Source organism: Balaenoptera physalus (genome assembly GCF_965194825.1).
Source record: "Balaenoptera physalus genome assembly, chromosome: 17".
In the NCBI taxonomy this organism is placed as follows: Eukaryota; Metazoa; Chordata; class Mammalia; order Artiodactyla; family Balaenopteridae; genus Balaenoptera; species Balaenoptera physalus.
The window spans coordinates 4,335,007-4,352,883 of NC_138895.1; the positions used below are offsets into that span (position 1 = coordinate 4,335,007).

The following is a 17,877-nucleotide window of genomic DNA, read 5'->3' on the forward strand; positions in this document are numbered from 1 at the left end:
AAGAAGGGACAGAAGTCAGGGAAGCTGGCAGTTATGGATCAAGCCCTGGCCATCTGGGGCCATTGCTACTGACTCGTGGTTTGGCTTCCAGGGCTGGTGGCTGCAGAACTGTGAGTTCTTATGTCATTGTCAGTCTGCCTGCTGTCTGCTTATTCAGTCTCTCAATTAGCACTTGAGTTTGTGGTGTAGGTTTTATTTAGATTTCGGACACATTCTCTTTGCTTTTATTTCCATTCCAATGCAAAGGAAAGGAAATGCTAAGGAATAAAATTCTCTGCCCGAAGCCACCTCTTGAAACCCAGAAGTTCTGGTCTCTAACCACAGGGTATTTTTTGTTTTGATTTAATACATTTAATACATGAAGATTATCTTTTAGTTTCTCTTTGTAGTTTCTAAGTGCAGGTGGTCAGGGCCTGCTTGTGAAGAGATTTTAAAATGCATTTTCAATCACATTTTCTGTCCCTGAATACATTTTTTAAAAGTCTGCAAGAAAGCCCAAGTAAGAGTTTCTTCCGTCTGACTCTGTTCAGGGTATTATTCCCAAATGTCATTGTACACCAGAACAAGCTGGGGACATTATTTAAAATGCAGACCCCTGGGCCCCCCGCAGGCTTCATGCACCGGACTTTCGGGAGGGCGGTCCAGAGCATTTTTTATTGGTTCACTTGTTTGAGTACAAGAAGCGCCCAGAGTGACTCTCATGCCATCTGGTGGATGCTGGTCCTTGTGTTGACATTTGGCAACTTTTTTTTTTTTTGGCCATGACATGCAGCTTGCGGGATCTTAGTTCCCCTACCAGGGCTTGAACCTGGGCCCTGGGCAGTGAAAGCACCGAATCCTAACCACTGGACCGCTCGGGAATCCCCTTGGCAACTGTTGAATTAGGAATTCCACTGCTTCATGGTGGTGAGACTGAGGCTGTCCCATCATTTATCCTTTTCATAAATCTTGCCTTTGGCAACGTATCCACATTTACATTTGTGTTTCTGAGGTTTGGAAATTGTGCAGCCTGGGGAATTTCTGATTTACCACTGTTGTATCTTTTTCACTACGCAGGCAGTGGGGACCGTCAAGGCAGGCCATGTTGGGCGGACGGGGTCCCTTTTGGCTTTAAACGCCCTGCCAAATTTCCTGAAAGCGGAACAATTGTGAAGAGCCAGTCTTCCCAGCGGTACAAAGTTCAGGAAATAGCAGAGTTGCGGAACGTAAGCAGGAATGTATGTAACATTTCACGGGTAGTTTAAGGAAAGGAGCAGCCCTGTCAATTTAACCAAAGTGCCTAAAATAGCTTTTGCTCTCAATTCTTTGAAGCCTGGCCGTTCAAAGAGACAGAAAAAGCTCCACCTTGTGTCAGAGGCTGAGCTCTCAGGAGGCGACGCCCAGGCAGGCAGAGCTCTGATTACAGGGCTTGGGGTTGAGCAGCCCTTTCCAGAGATGCAGGATTCTCAGCCAGAAGTGACATAGGCTCCGTCAGCCTGAACTTTTTATTAATCATAGACTCAAATAACAGACGTGGAAGTGGTCACTTGTTCTTTATAAATTGGGGTGGATTCAGTCACTTCTTGGCATTTAAGTTATTATTCACCAGGCCCTGTATTCCCTGAATTGTCTCAGTTAGTATGTAATCCTAGAGACATGTACTGATGCCCACAGGAAAGACCTGGGCACTGAGGTGGAGAGAGGAAGTACCACCTCGGGCAGTCACAGACCTGAGCCTCAAAGCCAGGCCTTTGCCTCCGGGGCCCGAGCTCTTGACCGCTCCACTCCCCAGAGGCACGTGGCATCCCGTGGGACACAGACCCAATCACCTAATCTTTTATTGGAGTGTCTACAGAAAAAAACACCGCACAGCATGGGAGCTGTGAGTTTCAGGTTTATTTGGGGATTTACTGAGGACTGCAGCCGGGAGATACCCTCTTAGATAGCGCTGAGCAGCTGCTCCGAAAAGGTGGGAGCGTGGGCGAGGTCAGTATGTCTGTGATTTTGGTCAAAGTGTACACGCCTCTCAGTAGAAGGTTACTGCTAGTCAGAGGGAACAGATAGCTTAATTAATGGTTTTAGTGCTTTTTTAAGTATGAGAAGATGCAAGAATCTAGGTTCATAAAAAATTTCTCCTGAAATATTTCTAACTATCTAAGGACCTGTTTTGTCTGTTTTCCCAGAGCACAAGGTGCCTCATCCTGATCTTCACCCTGAATTCCTTTCAGGGTGTGTTGAGGGTCACTGACTGCACTGGCTAATGACTTGATTCTTGTGGAACTGGACGGTGGGCAACATTCTTTATTTTGCAGGATTGATTTGTTTTCAGTTTGAGACTATTATTAATAAAGCTGCTATTAACATGTGTGCACAGGTCTTTGGACATCTGCTTTCATTTCTCTTGGCGATGTCTAGGGGTGGGACTGCTTGGTCCTATGATAAATGTATGTTTAACTTACGAGAAACTGTCAAACACATGTACCACAATGTTCATTGCAGCTCTATTTACAATAGTCAGGACATGGAAGCAACCTAAGTGTCCATCGACAGATGAATGGATAAAGATGTGACACATATATACAATGGAATATTACTCAGCCATAAAAAGAAACGAAATCGAGTTACTTGCAGTGAGGTGGATGGACCTAGAGTCTGTCATACAGAGTGAAGTAAGTCAGAGAGAGAAAAACAAATACCGTATGCTAACACATATATATGGAATCTAAAAAAAAAAAATGGTTCTGAAGAACCTAAGGGAAGGACAGGAATAAAGACACAGACATAGAGGATGGACTTGACGACACGGGGAGGGGGAAGGGTAAGCTGGGACGAAGTGAGAGAGTGGCATGGACATATATACACTACCAAATGTACAATAGATAGCTAGCGGGAAGCAGCCACTTAGCACAGGGAGATCAGCTCGGTGCTTTGTGACCACCTAGAGGGGTGGGATAGGGAGGATGGGAGGGAGACGCAAGAGGGAGGGGATATGGGGATAGATGTATATGTATAGCTGATTCACTTTGTTATACAGCAGAAGCTAATGCACCATTGCAAAGCAATTATACTCCAATAAAGACGTTAAAAAAAAAAAGGCACCTGTCGAACAGTTTCCAAATGTGGCTGTTCCATTTGGCACTCCCACCATCCGTGAACAAGAGTTCAAACTGCTCCACCTTCTCGTCAACACATTGTGTGGTCAGTTTTTAAATTTTAGCTATTCTAGTATCTAATCAGGTTTTAATTTGCATTTTCCTAATGGTTAATAAAATTCAACATCTGTTCAGGTGTTTATTTTTCACCAAGTCTCCTCTTTGGTAGGGAGTCTGCTCAAATACTTCCATTTCTTCACTGGGTTAAGAGTCATTAAAACACCTTTCCTCATTTTCCCAAAATTGATGAAGAACAGGTTGTACTTATCTATCTCCAGGAGATTTTTTGTGAGCTTAAAATGAGAAATACTCTTCTCTCCCTCCACCCTCATCTTTTTTTTAAAAATCAAGATAAGAGAAAAAGGACTTGTTAGTAATGAGTCGTCAGTGCGAGGAACCATATTCCTAGTTCTTTAAGTGTCCATGTGGCCACTTTTGAATCCTCCAGTTTTACTTAGTCCTTGCCAGCAAGCAGTGTTGGTACACCCACTGGCGGGTAATATGACATTCCCTGCTCCCTCTCAGGCAGGTCTGGCCCAGACATTGGCTAAATTCTTTCGCTGCCTTTCCACGTAGGGTGGAAAATAGGGATGCGTCGTAGAGCCTGCCTTATGGGAACAGCTCTAGCCTTCCGTCTGTCAGTCTCCGCTCTCATGGTTCAGCAAGGAGACAGGCAGTGATGGGTTATTTACACAGCAAGCTCAGGAAGGGCTGCACTGGACCAGTGGCCCACGGTGAGTCTTAGAATTATACCTCCTGCTGGCCAAAGGCAAAGTCATGTCTGCCATCCAGTCTCACCAAGTGTGAAGTTCGTATTTTGACGCCCATCTGATGCCTGTCTTCTTCTCCATTTATTTGGAACCCACTGGCGTGAGGGTGTTACTGGATCCTGATAATCTCAATACACATTTTGGAACACATGTACTCTTAATGGAGTGTCTGTCTCCCTCCCTTCCATTCCGTCAGTATTTACCAAGTACTTACCATGTTCCAGGTATTGAGGCTTTAGAGATTTCTAAGTTTATTAAGCCTGACCTTGGAAGAGTGAAGTATATTCATATGGGGAAAAGGAAGGAAATACCTGTATTACTATTTCTTCAGAGCATCTTTCTTTATCTGTGTCACATCTATTTCCCTTACTCTGCCTGTGAGTAAAAAGAGATTTTCAACCTTTCATCTCTTTAATGTTTTGTCTTTGCTACTTTTCAAAATGTACCCTTCACAGAAAGCAACCAGAAATATTGAACGTAGGAATAATTTTATCCAGAATATTTTACCTGCGATACAGGTTCATGTTTGCAAACATTATCACCACTAGGTTTTAAGGTCTTACAGAAGCCACGATTTTCTACCTAGTTACCTAGCTCCTTACTGGCACTGAGGTAATGCATGCTTTGTAAACAAATGAGTTTTGAAATATCTTCCACAATTAGAAGTTAAAAAGCTTATAAATTAAATACTTAAAAGATTACATTTTGAACTTAAAAAGGTAACTTGAAGTCCATTGAAATTTTTGGTGTGATATTTCTCAGCTTCAAATTTTTTTTCAAGTTCATAAGCCCTCTTAAAGATTAGAAGGATAATAAATCATTAAGCCTTAAAGCCCTTGATGTTGACAAATATTCAACAACATTTATACCTGTTGGGCAGAGATGGATGGTAGGAGTTAAGACAGTTGAAAACTCTGCAGAAGCTCAGGATGGGAAGAGCACACAGGTGGTTAATGGTTCAAGAGGAAGAAGCCATAACCTCCCCCTTTTCACCAGTCACCCCAGGACAAAGTGTTCTTTCTGCAGCTACCGGTGAATCCGTCGGAAGTCACTGAGAGATGCGCTTTGTATACTAAGTTGTGGAAATCCAACAGAAAGACAGAGACCGTCTGTCAAAAAGGATTTGCTGTGCCTTGGGTGCAGGCAGTTGGTGGGTCTAATGTGGATTTTAAAACTAAAACTTATCAGGATTGTGCACGTGCGTGTGTTTTAACTCCCAGCACATTTGATGGGCTATTTATAGAGCAGATGGTCAGCACCACAGCACTTAGTGGCCCCTGCTCTGGGATCATCCACTTGGAACTGTACTCATGGACCGTCCCAGAGCAGCCTCTTCTCTCTCATCAGATCTCAGCTCTGGTGTCACCAGCACACATGGCTTCGCTGGCCACTTCCAGGTGCCCCGTTCCTCCCATGCCCCACTCACGGGCACTTCTTATCCCATTTCCCCACCGTATGTCTTTGTAGAACTTCACATCCTCCAAGAGAGTACATATTGATGGTCTATTTGTTTATCGGCTCTCTCCCACTGTAACATGGGCTCTTAGAAGAGCAGCCCTTTTGTTCTCTTGATCGCAGAATCCTGGGAGCCTGTGGTGTCTGGCACACAGTAGGATCCCACAAATCTTTGATGAAGGATCAAATACTAGATTACTAGCCCTAAGAACTAATCAGACCAGATAGCTGCCCCTTTTCCAACTAGGATATCTTTATCTTTAAATGTGGCTATCTTTAAACTGAGCCTAAGATTTTATGAAAAAAGAAGGATGAGGCTAAATCTTTGCATGGTCACAAGTATAAAGTAAAAGACTCTGGTAGGGCCATCATCCTAAAACCTCTGCCAGGTCATGCCTGCCATGGCTGACCACCAGTTCTTGGTGAAACAGAGGACCAATGACAGAACTGTCTCTGCATGTAGAACCTGGGTCTCTTCCATCATGGCCAGAGAAGGCTTTCCTCTTGTAAGGTGAATGTCCATGGCTGACAGTGAGGGATGGCTCCAGGAAGGTGGCCTGAGCCCAGGGTGGTATGTCAGAGAGAAGCCACTCTTGTCCAGCTGTTACGGGCACCCCACCCCTGCCTCCCCCCTCGACCATTCAGACCCCAGAGAGTAACTGGGGGAACAGCTCAAGTTCCTCCCTCAGGGTGCTGAAATCTCCTAAATGCCTGTGGGTTATTTCATGGTCTGTTTGTCATATAAAAATATGAAGTCTGAGAGTTTCATGAAACAGAATGGACAGAAAACATGATTAGATCCCCCCAGCCTCACAGCTTCCTGATCAGAAGTGTCTATTTCAGTTCATACCCCTGAGGTATCCTTCAGGGAGACAGTTCTGCAAACTGTGACCATTTATTTTACTTTCGGTTTCATGGGGGTGTATTTACTTCACATTTGTACTTGGGTAGGTAACTCACTGGCCACTTGGAAATAGAATTCCATACTTCTCGTTGGTCAAGATCCATGGGGAGAAGATACACTTCATCCTTGTTTACGCATGATCTTGCTGGAACATTAGTATTCTCGAAGAGATTATTCTTTTTTAAATTTGAAGTGTTACTCTCTGAATGGATTGTGACGTTTTATCAATTTTTAAATACTATACAATAATCGGAGCAGCAGGGTGTAGCGTTAGAAAGTTGATGTTTCATGGAAAACATCCTAGTTAGAAAGAATTGACTGCATAGGCTACATTGTCACTAGTCTTTTTTGCTGCCTTTGTCAGTAAAGACTTTATGGGAATTAGAACATTCATTACTTAAGAAAACTGGCAGCATTCCGCGTATCATGGTTTTTAATTGGGGGAGGGTAACTAGGTAATGATCAACTCAGTTGGGTAGTAAATCAAATCGTTGGCACGATAAAATAGAATATAACCCTAAGACAGTAGAGATTGGAAGAAGGGGTAAATTGGATAAAATTTCTGGAAGCTCAATAGTGAAATAAAAGTTTGATGTGTTCTGAGTGGTAGGAAGAATGTAGCAAAGTAATGAAATAGCAACTAGGTAGAGGCCAACATTCTGATGAATTTAACTAAAATAGTCAAGCATTTAAAAAATCTGTTTCTTGAAGAACATCTTAAAATTAGTGAGTACGAGGGAAGTTTGGTTGCAAATGTATCTCCGTTGTGTATGGATGCAGTGAAAATCACCAAGTGAAAATCACCATGACTTTGAGAAGCGGAGTTTTAAAAAAAAGTCTTTTTGACAGCAATCCAAACCATCGACTACAACAAAATATTCTTTTAAATGGCTTCCAGGTATTTTCCTATGTTTGTGTAAATGCATGTGGGAAAAATATACCTATGAAGACACTGCTGTTCAAAGTCCCTTTTGCTAGTGAGAACCGGAAGCCAGGGGATGTTTGTTAGGGTGCAAGATGTTCTCCCCAATGGTAGGCTGATTTGCAAGATTCTTTATCTTCCCAAACCAAGAGATTTCAAATACATTTTTTTCTAAAAGATCCAGTGTTATATTGAGACTTAGATTGAGAGATGAGTCTAATGCTGTGAAGAGCATGAACTTTAATGGTTCTGTGGGGGGGATCCTGTTAACTCAGGGGAAGAATGTGTGGTTCCCGTGAAGCCATGCTTGCCTTTAATTAAGAACCAAGGTCATGGTAGAGAAGACAGAGCGTTCACTCTTCGAAAATCTTCCCAGTCGGCATTACTCCATTTATACTTCTGTACAAGTTTGCAAAGTCACCTTTTCTATTCGCGGTCTATGTTAGAAAAGCTACTTTATCATTTTTATATGTTCTCCTTAAACTTCAAAACACTTTGAAGGTTTTTGAGTGATGGAATCCCTATTAACAAAGCATATAATCTCCAATCACAGAAAAGTGATCAGATGTCTAGTTAGAATTCCCCTCACGCTCCATGAACTCCAGAAATCCTCTCTCAATACACACCGGTCCAGCCTTCTTGGTACCCAGGGCAGGTTGGCCAGGCAGAGTGAAGCCGTGCACAAACCTACCGCATTCTTTCTTAGGGAATTATCATTCTTCCTAAAACTTACAAAGATGGTGATACGAAAAACGACCTTCTGATTTCAGCTCTTAACTTGTTGGCCAAGTGTGTTGCGTAAGCCATTTTACCAAGACTGCTATTTTCTGCTATAAAATGTGAATAATACTGTCTGCCTCTCTGGACTTATGGCAAGGATGAAATGAGGTAATGGATGTAAAATTGCTCTAAAATTATGAAAATCATGATCATGAGAGTAACTATAACATGGTTCATTACAGTTCTTGATCTTGCCATGCGAACAGGTGCATCTCCCCCTGGGCGGAACTAATGATGCCTTGGCTGACAAATGGAGGCTTCAGGAACTGTTTCCCTTTTGAGTGCAAACTATTCACATTTGTTTGTCTTTCGGCTTTACTCTTGATTGCAAACCCTTTTGTAACATCAGAGAGTAGGGATGCACCCTGGGTAGCCTAATTTGAAGTGGTTTATGGGGATGGGAACTCTGAGAACAAATTTTCTAAAGACTTATGATCAGTATGATGTTATGTTACAACCACAATGGGGTCACCATGGGCAAGATGGAGTAAGATGAAGCTCTCTGTGTCCTAGGGATGCCCAAGCTTTTCTTTTTGTAAAATAATGAGCTAAAAGGGAGACATCCATCTGTATATATAATACATATAAATGTTTAATTGATCATAATGCTATGATTAACAGTAGGCTGTTAATTATTCAATATATGGATTGTAGGCAAAAGTATAAAAGCAGACACTAAAGTGTTCAATAAATTTTTTTAGCAGGATAACCCTAAAGTAGTCCTGGAAACTTCAGCGACAGAATCTCTGGTCTTGAAATTGCAGGGGTTAGGGAGGGTTTTAGAGTGTATTTCACATGTGATTCCAAACCTACATCACAGACGACCAATTCAAGAGAAGATGCTTTACTGGAGGTAGTTGTTACTAAAACAGTCCAGTCGTAGCCACGTTGCGAGATCCCTAGGAGACATGTGGCTGGAGACCCTTTGTCTTCCCGGTGAACATTGCTGACACGGAACCACAAGCAGGGTAAATAATGATAGTTCAGAGACATTTGGAGTCTGTGCTCCAGAGGCAGCGAAAGTAATTGAACCACTTACACAAATCTGTGCCCCTTCCTGGAAGTTGTGATGTCACCCCTGCTGAGCAGCTCTGCAATTTCTTGAAATCCACGACAGCGTCAGGGCATACCTGTAAAGGGGACCTCAGGCAGCGTGTAGTGGCTTTGTGCTCAGTGCGTGTGTCCAGCTGGAGTCTGAAGCCCTGGACTGTCTTTGAGACCAGTTCAGCCCCGCCTTGCTTTCTCTGCTGCAAGATAGGATTCAAGGTCCAGATGGCGAGAAACTAAATCTCGTGAACAACGTAATGTCTGACAAATTGGCGTTCTCCGAGTTTTAATTAAAAAAAGAAAAGTCCTTAATTGGATAAAATAGTTGAATACATCTCTTCAACCAGTTTCCACAGTCTGTCTAAAACAACAACCGCGTCAGCGACAATGCCAACCACCCCGGGGGAAACCACCGACCCCTGTGTGACTTCTTTCAAGTGTCACATAAACCAACACTAGTTAATGACACAAAGACAAAGCAAAGGACTCGATGGCTGTATTTTAGCATCGTGCAGACAGGCAGAGGCCCGGCCCAGCTCCTAATGGTCAGCTCCATGGAAACCAGACACATGATCTTCTCTTAGACTTGAAATGATTCGCCGACCTTATCCTGTTTAGTTTTTCATTGCTGGTGTCCTGGGGCAGGTGGACATTTTGGGGTGAGTCATCTTTTATAATGCCCCGGATTTTACGGAACATTTTTAGTGGAATTTAGTTGAAACGGTTCAAAATAACGTTATGTGGTTATACTCGTCCTCACAAATATTAACTAGCCTAAGCCCTGTCGTTTGACGGCTCGCAGCTGGGAGTTTTCTCATAGTAGTTAGTGGTGCTGTGTTGTCTCATCCATCTTCACCGCAAATGCTCCACAACGCACTCAGAGGCAAGCTGCCCGCCTTCAGATCATCCTGCGCGCAAAAGCACGTACCACGCAGACCTTCTTTGCCCTCTTGTCTTGTTAGCCTAACACATGTTTTTTAAGGCTAGCTAGACACTAACTCAGTGAAGAGAGGAATTACGTTAAAATAACTCTAATCAGATTCAATCAACTACCGATATGAACTCTATAAAGGCTGCAACTGACAGGTTGACTCACTGGTGGTCTGGGGGGCCAGCCAGACCAGGTGCAAATATCAATTCTCCTACTTATAAGTGAGCCCCAGTTTCCTCATTTGGAAGATGCGCTTAATAATACCTAGTTTACAGGGCGATTGTGAGGACCCAGTGAGGGCTGCTTGTTCCTATTCAGCACAATGTCTGTTACACGGGAGGGTCTTCCCAAAGCTGAAGCTGTTCATATAAAGTCTCTGCAGCACCATTAATGTGTCTGCTTTCTTTCACACTCTGTCGCAGACTGCATCCTGCATGCGGTACACCTGCACGGGTTCGGGTCCGCTGTGAGGTCTCACCAGCCCTCCCAGTCTTTTCAAATAGAAAAGAAACATACAAATCACGAGGTGAACTTAGACTGTGGCTGCTGGTTCTCTCTTAAGAGAAAGACAGGCAACCGGTCAAAGAATTCTCTGCAGAGAGAAAGGACCAAAACATTTTTATCAGGTAAAAATAATGGTGAAGACAGAACAGTGTCAACTAGGCTTTGAGAACAAGCCAACGGAGCTTCACGTTTTATTACTTTTCCCTCCTCTTGATAACTGCTTATGTGATGTTTTCATAATCACTTTGAACATGTGGCACTTTTAACACGTGTGTTTGTGTGATTGAGGCGCACAGAGTGTAGGGTGCCCATGGGTCACTTGGGGGTGGTTGATAAGAGAGGCATCCCTGATGGAGTCTGCAAAGCCCTTAGTAGGATCCAATCCATTTGATGATTTCTGAGCCCTGAATGCTGTGTTCCCAGCCTCTCCCCACCCCTCCACCATGCAGACCACCTCAGTATTCTGGATGGGATGAGAAAGCAGTGGACCTCTTCAACAGCATCATGCATGGCCAGAGAAGTCTGGCGCTCACCTCACTCACATGCCCTCACTTTCCCCCGTGAGAAAATTTGCAGGCTGGGTCGGGGGTGTCTCTTGGCACTGAACTGACTGCCTTGGGGAAGGGGTGATGCAGGTAGAGTGAAACGGTTGCTCTTACCCTCTTCAATGCATCCAATGTCAGATTTTTTTTTTTTAATTTCAGTGATGTACTAGAAATTTGCTGGACTCCCCAACTCACACAGTTACTCTCATCTGTGAGTGATAATCAAAATTGGTGTTCTTTGGAGGGAAGACAGTGAAAACTATTTACCATCTTGCTGACATCCCTCCTGGGTTTTGCGTAGGTCTTGACAGTTGAATGCTAGCACAATCTCTCACTCTCTCTCTCTCTCTGCTCCCTATAAATGGGATATTATTTGCATAAAAATCAGGGCTTTCTACCTGCTCTGTATATATCCAGACCTGGGCTTTCCAATACAGCAGCCATTAGCCATATGTGGCTCTTTACATTTAAATTAACTAGGCTTAAAAATTCAGTTCTTCATTGCACTGGCCACAGTTCCAGCGCTCAATAGCCACCTAGCACAGATATATAACATTTCTATCACTGCAGAAAGTTCTACTGGGGGTACTGCTCTAGAGTCATACTTAATTCTTTGGATGAACAAATGCTTGACATGTGAGAGAACGCAGAGAATGAGAGCCTTCTCAAACTGGCTGGGAAGAGTCCATTGGTAAATGCCCAGGAATTTTGCAAGCCAGCTGATAAACTATTGGTATCTTGAAATTGGCCATAGTGGAAGCATTACACCATGGAAAAAGTCTCAAATCAGGGCTTTCTTTTCTTCCCTTTTCTCTTTTCTCCTCTTTTCTTCTCCTCTCCTCTCTTCCCTCCCTTCCTTGCTTCCTTTCCTCCCTCCCTTCTTCCTTTCTCTCTTTCTTTCTTTCTTTCCTTCCTTCCTTCCTTCCAGCTAGTTTACTAGCAACCTACTGCCTGACATTGCTTGCGTCAGGTATTTACTAGAGAGGAGAGACCCAGATAGTTGATCCCCTTACTACGGAGCTGCTTAGGCGATGCCATTTTCACACCAGAAGCCCCAGCCACTGTGGACTCTTCTCTCCTGCCACATGCGATCTGCAGTTATTCTGCCTCTACGATGTCTTTCCAGTATCCCACCCCCTGCTGCCACCTCGGAGCAGACTGGCACACCACTCACCCAAACTGCCCTGGTGGTTCCCAGCTAGCCATGCTCTCTCTCCATTTGATCCCTTTCCTTCCTTGGCTGCAAGATTCTGTTCTAAATGTCATCACTGATCATGTGGCTTCCCATTAGGTAGAAAACAAGATCGAACTTCATGTGACTTTCCAGGCTCTCATTTTCCTGCCATCTCATTCCTATGACACCCCTCACCCACTCCTCCCCGCTCTGACAGACTTTCTTCCTCTGTCTCAGCACCCTCACTTCACATTCAGGATGCGTTCAACTGATGCACATTTTCTCATTTCTGTGTTTTTAATCGTTCAGTCCCCAATTCCCAATATTCCCATCACTACTCAAATTCTGTTTCTTCCCTGTGTGGCTCTGCTCAGAATGTGCTCTCCATATAGATTCATTTTCGTCCTTCTTTCCCGACCCCATGTCACATTTTTTGCACTCAGCTCAAGCACCTTCTCTTTAGAAAGCCATCACTAACAGCCCTTCCACCTGGGGCTGGGTAAGGTGAGTCTCAGGTGGCTGCCAAAACCTACCTGCAAGTATCTGTATCACATCCCTTCCCAAACGGCGTGGTCACAGTTACTACGTGTCTGTCTCCTCACCCCGCCCCTGACACCAGGCTGAGTCCTGACATGCCGTAGACAATCAGCGCATACTTGGTGCATGAATCAGTGAGCAGACGCCAGGTCCTTTGGAAAGCTTAGCCAGATTTTCCCAGGCAGATCTGATGCCCCCTCTGTCCTGACCTATCAAATCTTGCCCTGCAGTATACGTCCTGCACTCTGTGAGGACAGGGATCCTTCTGTAATTGGAGCCTCAGCTTCAGTCTGCAGTCATTTGAAAGTTTTAAAAAGAAACACATTTGGTCACTTCTACTGATATGCATAAAACAGGGTTGGTGGAAAGGAATATTTCATGATCACTAAGGTTATTCAGTTTTAGTTCTGCCCATAATGACCCCATGCCTGGACACAGCTGGCCACTCTGGGGGCTCCCACGTCACCAAGGATGCATTGGAAAAAGACCGTTTCTAATCAGCCAGTCCTTTCCCTCCTTCTGACTCCAAATTACTTCTCCTCTATCAAGTCCTAGCCCTGTGCCTCGCTCTTGAGTTGTTCTGAAAAAAAAAAATGTTTTCAAACCAATATAATTTTTTGCTTATATACATTCCTCACAAAGGAAATCTCATATATTGAACAGGCTGCCTCCTGAGAAACCCAAGAATGAGACATCCAGTGCCCCCTCTTAGGCACTCATGGGGGGATTTCTGGAGCTCACAGGCCCCTTCAGCCAGGTCCACAACTCTGGAAAACCTGGTATAAAAGGACCTGGGGTCCTGAACCCAGCCTGCCGAGGTACCCTGCTGACCACTGTTCCCCTGTCTACCTGACAGATCACAAGTCACACAAGGTGTTGAAACTAACAGATACCAGAAGAAACTAACCAACTTAAGGGAGAGACATTTCACTCAGTTCAAAAGCTACATATAGTACAACTTATATATATAGTCTTCTACTCAGAAAATCTCTAAGTACCTTTAATTGTTGACTATAGCCCTAAAAATGTACGGGTTGGTGCTTTTTAATGTTCTGTTAATAGTTTCAGCTAATGGCATGTTTAATAGCATATTACTAATGTTTGTACCTACTCTTGTACCAAAGCTAGAAAAATGAAGTTTGCTATTAACACTGAAAATTCTTCTTCCCTTTTATGGGTTTTGTTCACTTTACAACTTATAGAAAATCAAAACATTATTTTTCTTGTGTAGATGTACATCCTTCTTGGTACCACGCCTCTTCAGTAGGTGTGTTAATCCCCAGATTTCACCTGCCCTCCTGCTAGGGATTATCTTTTTTATCCTAACTTTGTCAAAACTATGCAAAATTGCCTTTTTATCTCATTAGCATTATTCTCCTTTTGGCATTTTGGAAGTGTTTTAAATAATGACTGTGTAAAATGTCACAATATTTGGAATTGAGCCCTTTCATTATATCATTCAGTATGAAAAGCTGATGAACAGGGCAGCAAGAAGACATCTAAAAATAAATATCTTGGAGGCATTTCTCCTGTCACCTGGTGGTCTTAGCTCCTCCTCCCCCCAGCAGGCTGACTGCCCCAGCAAGCCATCTCTCACAGCCAATTTCACACTTGTTTTGTCTTAAACCTTTGTTTTGACTGCTTTGATTAAAAATCACTTTGTGATCTTTACTAATCTAAGAAGGAGAGGATGCAGTGCTGTGAATTAGGCACATGGTTGCATGATTCAAAAAGCTTTCTCTTAAAGTACCAGATGATGGCCAGAAACAGACCTGCCACAGAAAACAGGCTTGCCACTGTTTTTTTCAACAGTGAATTACCACTGTTTTTTTCCTTCAAAATTGTCCCCAGAGAGGAAAATGACTGAATGTACTGTTCCAGAGCAATAGAGTCACCTCAAGGCAGAGAAAACAACAGTGTTTTTTCCCACTGGCACCCCTCAATCTGCTGCTTTTTCTAGTTATGAAGGCAGTGGCAACTTTGAAGAGAAACAAAATAACATTTGTAGCGTCCACAGCATTGGCATCCAATCATCACCTCCGATATTTATTAACCAGATATTTATTAAGATGCTTCTGAGGTAAATAGAAATAAAACGCATGGCTCCTGTTTTCTGTGTGGGTTCAATCTTCTGGGGAACAGAAGACATGGCTCCTTTGCGAACCAATATTACAATTTAAAAAACAGTAATTTCACAGTAAAAATATCTCCATGTACTTTTGATCTATATATTGTATTATCAGTGAGATTGAGCACGTTTTCTTTCTTTCTTTTTTTTTTAAATGGGGTATAGGCATTTTACAAAGTTGTGTTAGTTTCTACTGTACAGCAAAGTGAAGTAGAGTTCCCTGTGCTATAAAGCAGGTTCTCATTAGTTATCTATTTTATACATATTAGTGTATATATGTCAATCCCAATCTCCCAATTCATCCTACCCCACTTCCCCCCTTTCTGTCCATACATTTCTTCTCTACGTCTGTGTCTCTATTTCGTATGACCCAGCAATCCCACTACTGGGCATATACCCTGAGAAAACCATAATTTAAAGAGTCATGCACCACGATGTTCATTGCAGCTGTATTTACAATAGCCAGGACATGGAAGCAACCTAAGTGTCCATCAACAGATGAATGGATAAAGAAGATGTGGGACATATATACAATGGAATATTACTCAGCCATAAAAGAAACCAATTGAATTATTTGTAGTGAGGTGGATGGACCTAGAGTCTGTCATACAGACTGAAGTAAGACAGAAAGAGAAAAACATATACCATATGCTAACACGCATATATGGAATCTAAAAAAAAAAAATGGTTCTGAAGAAACTAGATGCAGGGCAGGAATAAAGATGCAGACATAGAGAATGGACTTGAGGACATGGGGAGGGGGAAGGGTAAGCTGGGACGAAGTGAGAGAGTGGCTTGGACATATATACACTACCAAATGTAAAATAGATAGCTAGTGGGAAGCAGCCGCATAGCACAGGGAGATCAGCTCTGTGCTTTGTGACCACCTAGAGGGGTGGGATAGGGAGGGTGGGAGGGAGACGCAAGAGGGAGGGGATGTGGAGATATATGTATATGTATAGCTGATTCACTTTGTTATAAAGCAGGAACTAACACACCATTGTAAAGCAATTATACTCCAATCAAGATGTTAAAAACAAAAAATTTCTCCTCACAAGAAAAAAACTTTCGTAATTGTGAGGCAATTGATGTTAACTAAAGTTACTGTGATCGTTTCACAATGTATACAAATAGCAAAGCATTATGTTGTACACCTAAAACTAACGCAATGTCATGCGCCACTTACAATAAAACTGGGGAAAAACAGCAACAACAGCAAGTATTGTCTGAGCTGTTGCTTTGCATGCAGAACTCTGATTATTCTTGATTTTTAAACAACATTTCGGGACTTAGGTTCCTGAAAATACAGAGGCTTGTTCTTTGTCTTCCGTGCTAGTGTTTCTTTTAAATTAAACTTCAAAAATAAAATAAAATAAAATAAAATCCGGCCTCAACCTAAATGATTCCAAAAATATGCGATGCGCTGTCCTTAAACTTTGCTGCCGTGACAGCAGAGCCCTTGAAGCCATGGCTGCGGGAGGGCTCCGGTGAGCGCACAGCTTGGGGTGTGGAGTGGGCTGAAGGGGGCCTGTGGGGAGGTCGGCTGGGAGCAAGTCCACTCCTTCTGAGGGCGCAGGAAGCTCTGTGCCAGCAGTGACGGTCCCCTGGCTGGACATGGGCTGCACTCGGGGCCCCCACTACCCGTTGGGGGGCATCACACAAGCTGGATCACTGCTTCATCAGGAAAGAAGCAGCTTATTGGTTATTGCAAAGCTGCTTGGAGAGGGGGGCTGTTGATGGAGGAGCTCTGGGAGCCAACATTGAAGTGACATCCATCAGGGATGTGCCTGAGGCCCAGTTGTGGTCTTCATAGATGTGTCGCCTTAGGAAGTCACCTCACGTCATGAAATCTGATTTCTTTTTAATCTACGAAATAGGATAATACTCTTTGCCATGTCATTTGGCAGGACCACTGCTGTCAAGCAAGGTGACGAGTTGAAAACCCCACGTGGAATGTAAGTTGGTGCAGCCACTGTGGAAAACAGGATGGAGGTTCCTCAGGAATCTTAAAAATAGAGCTACCATATGATCCAGCAATCCCACTCCTGGGCATATATCTGGACAAAACTATAATTCAAAAAGGTACGTGCACTGCTATGTTCATAGCACTATTCACAACAGCCAAGATATTGAAGCAACCTAAATGGCCATCAACATTTAGGTTGGATAAAGAAGATGTGGTATATATATACAATGGAATACTACTCAGCCATAAAAAAGAACGAAATAATGCCATTTGCAGTAACATGGATGCAACTAGAGATTATCATACTAGGTGAAGTAAGTCAGACACAGAAAAAGAGAAATATCATATGATATCACTTATATGTGGAATCTAAAATATGACACAAATTAACCTATCTGTGAAACAGAAACAGAATCACGGACATAGAGAACAGACTGGTGGTTGCCAAGGGGGAGGTGGGTGGGAGAGGGTAGGAGTGGGAGTTTGGGATTAGCAGATGCAAACTGGTATATATATGGAATGGATAAACACCAAGATCCTACTTTATAGCACACGGAACTATATTCAGTACCTTGTGATAAACCATAACGGAAAAGAATATGAAAAAGAATGTATGTGTATGTATACCTGAGTCACTTTGCTGTACAGCAGAGATTGGTGCAACATTGTAATTCAACTATACTTCAATAAAAAATAAACTTAAAATTTTTAAATAAATAAATAAAACACACACACACACACACACACACACACACACACACACAAAAGAAAAGCCCGGGGACCCAGGCGCCTCCTCCCCCATGTGAAATCCACCCTCTCCCCAGAGCCACCTTGGTGGTGACACCAAGGAAATTAGGCAGCCGTGCCCCTTACTTCATGGCCCAGCTGCCGTCCGGCCTGGCTGGAATCCCGGGGCTGCCTCGTGTTACTAAAGAAAATGCTTCACCTGTAAACTAAAGTTTCAGAAGAAAATGATGAAATCAGGATAGTCTCCTATTTCTGTTCAAATAAGCCTCAGCTGGGTTGCTAGCTAAGCATTTTGTGGTTTGAAGTCCTAAAATTCTGAAGTCATCCTTGGAAATC

General features: G+C 43.1%; 1 pseudogene across 1 annotated transcript in view; it reads left to right on the forward strand.

Annotated features, from left to right (window-relative positions):
* Window positions 1-17,522, forward strand: part of LOC309646748 (lipoxygenase homology domain-containing protein 1-like) — a 135,446-nt pseudogene extending 117,924 nt beyond the window's left edge. Inside the window, exon 4 of the transcript XR_014268650.1 lies at window positions 16,736-17,522. The product of XR_014268650.1 is annotated as a lipoxygenase homology domain-containing protein 1-like (transcript). The remainder of the gene's footprint in view (window positions 1-16,735) is intronic.
* Window positions 17,523-17,877: the final 355 nt, after the last annotated feature.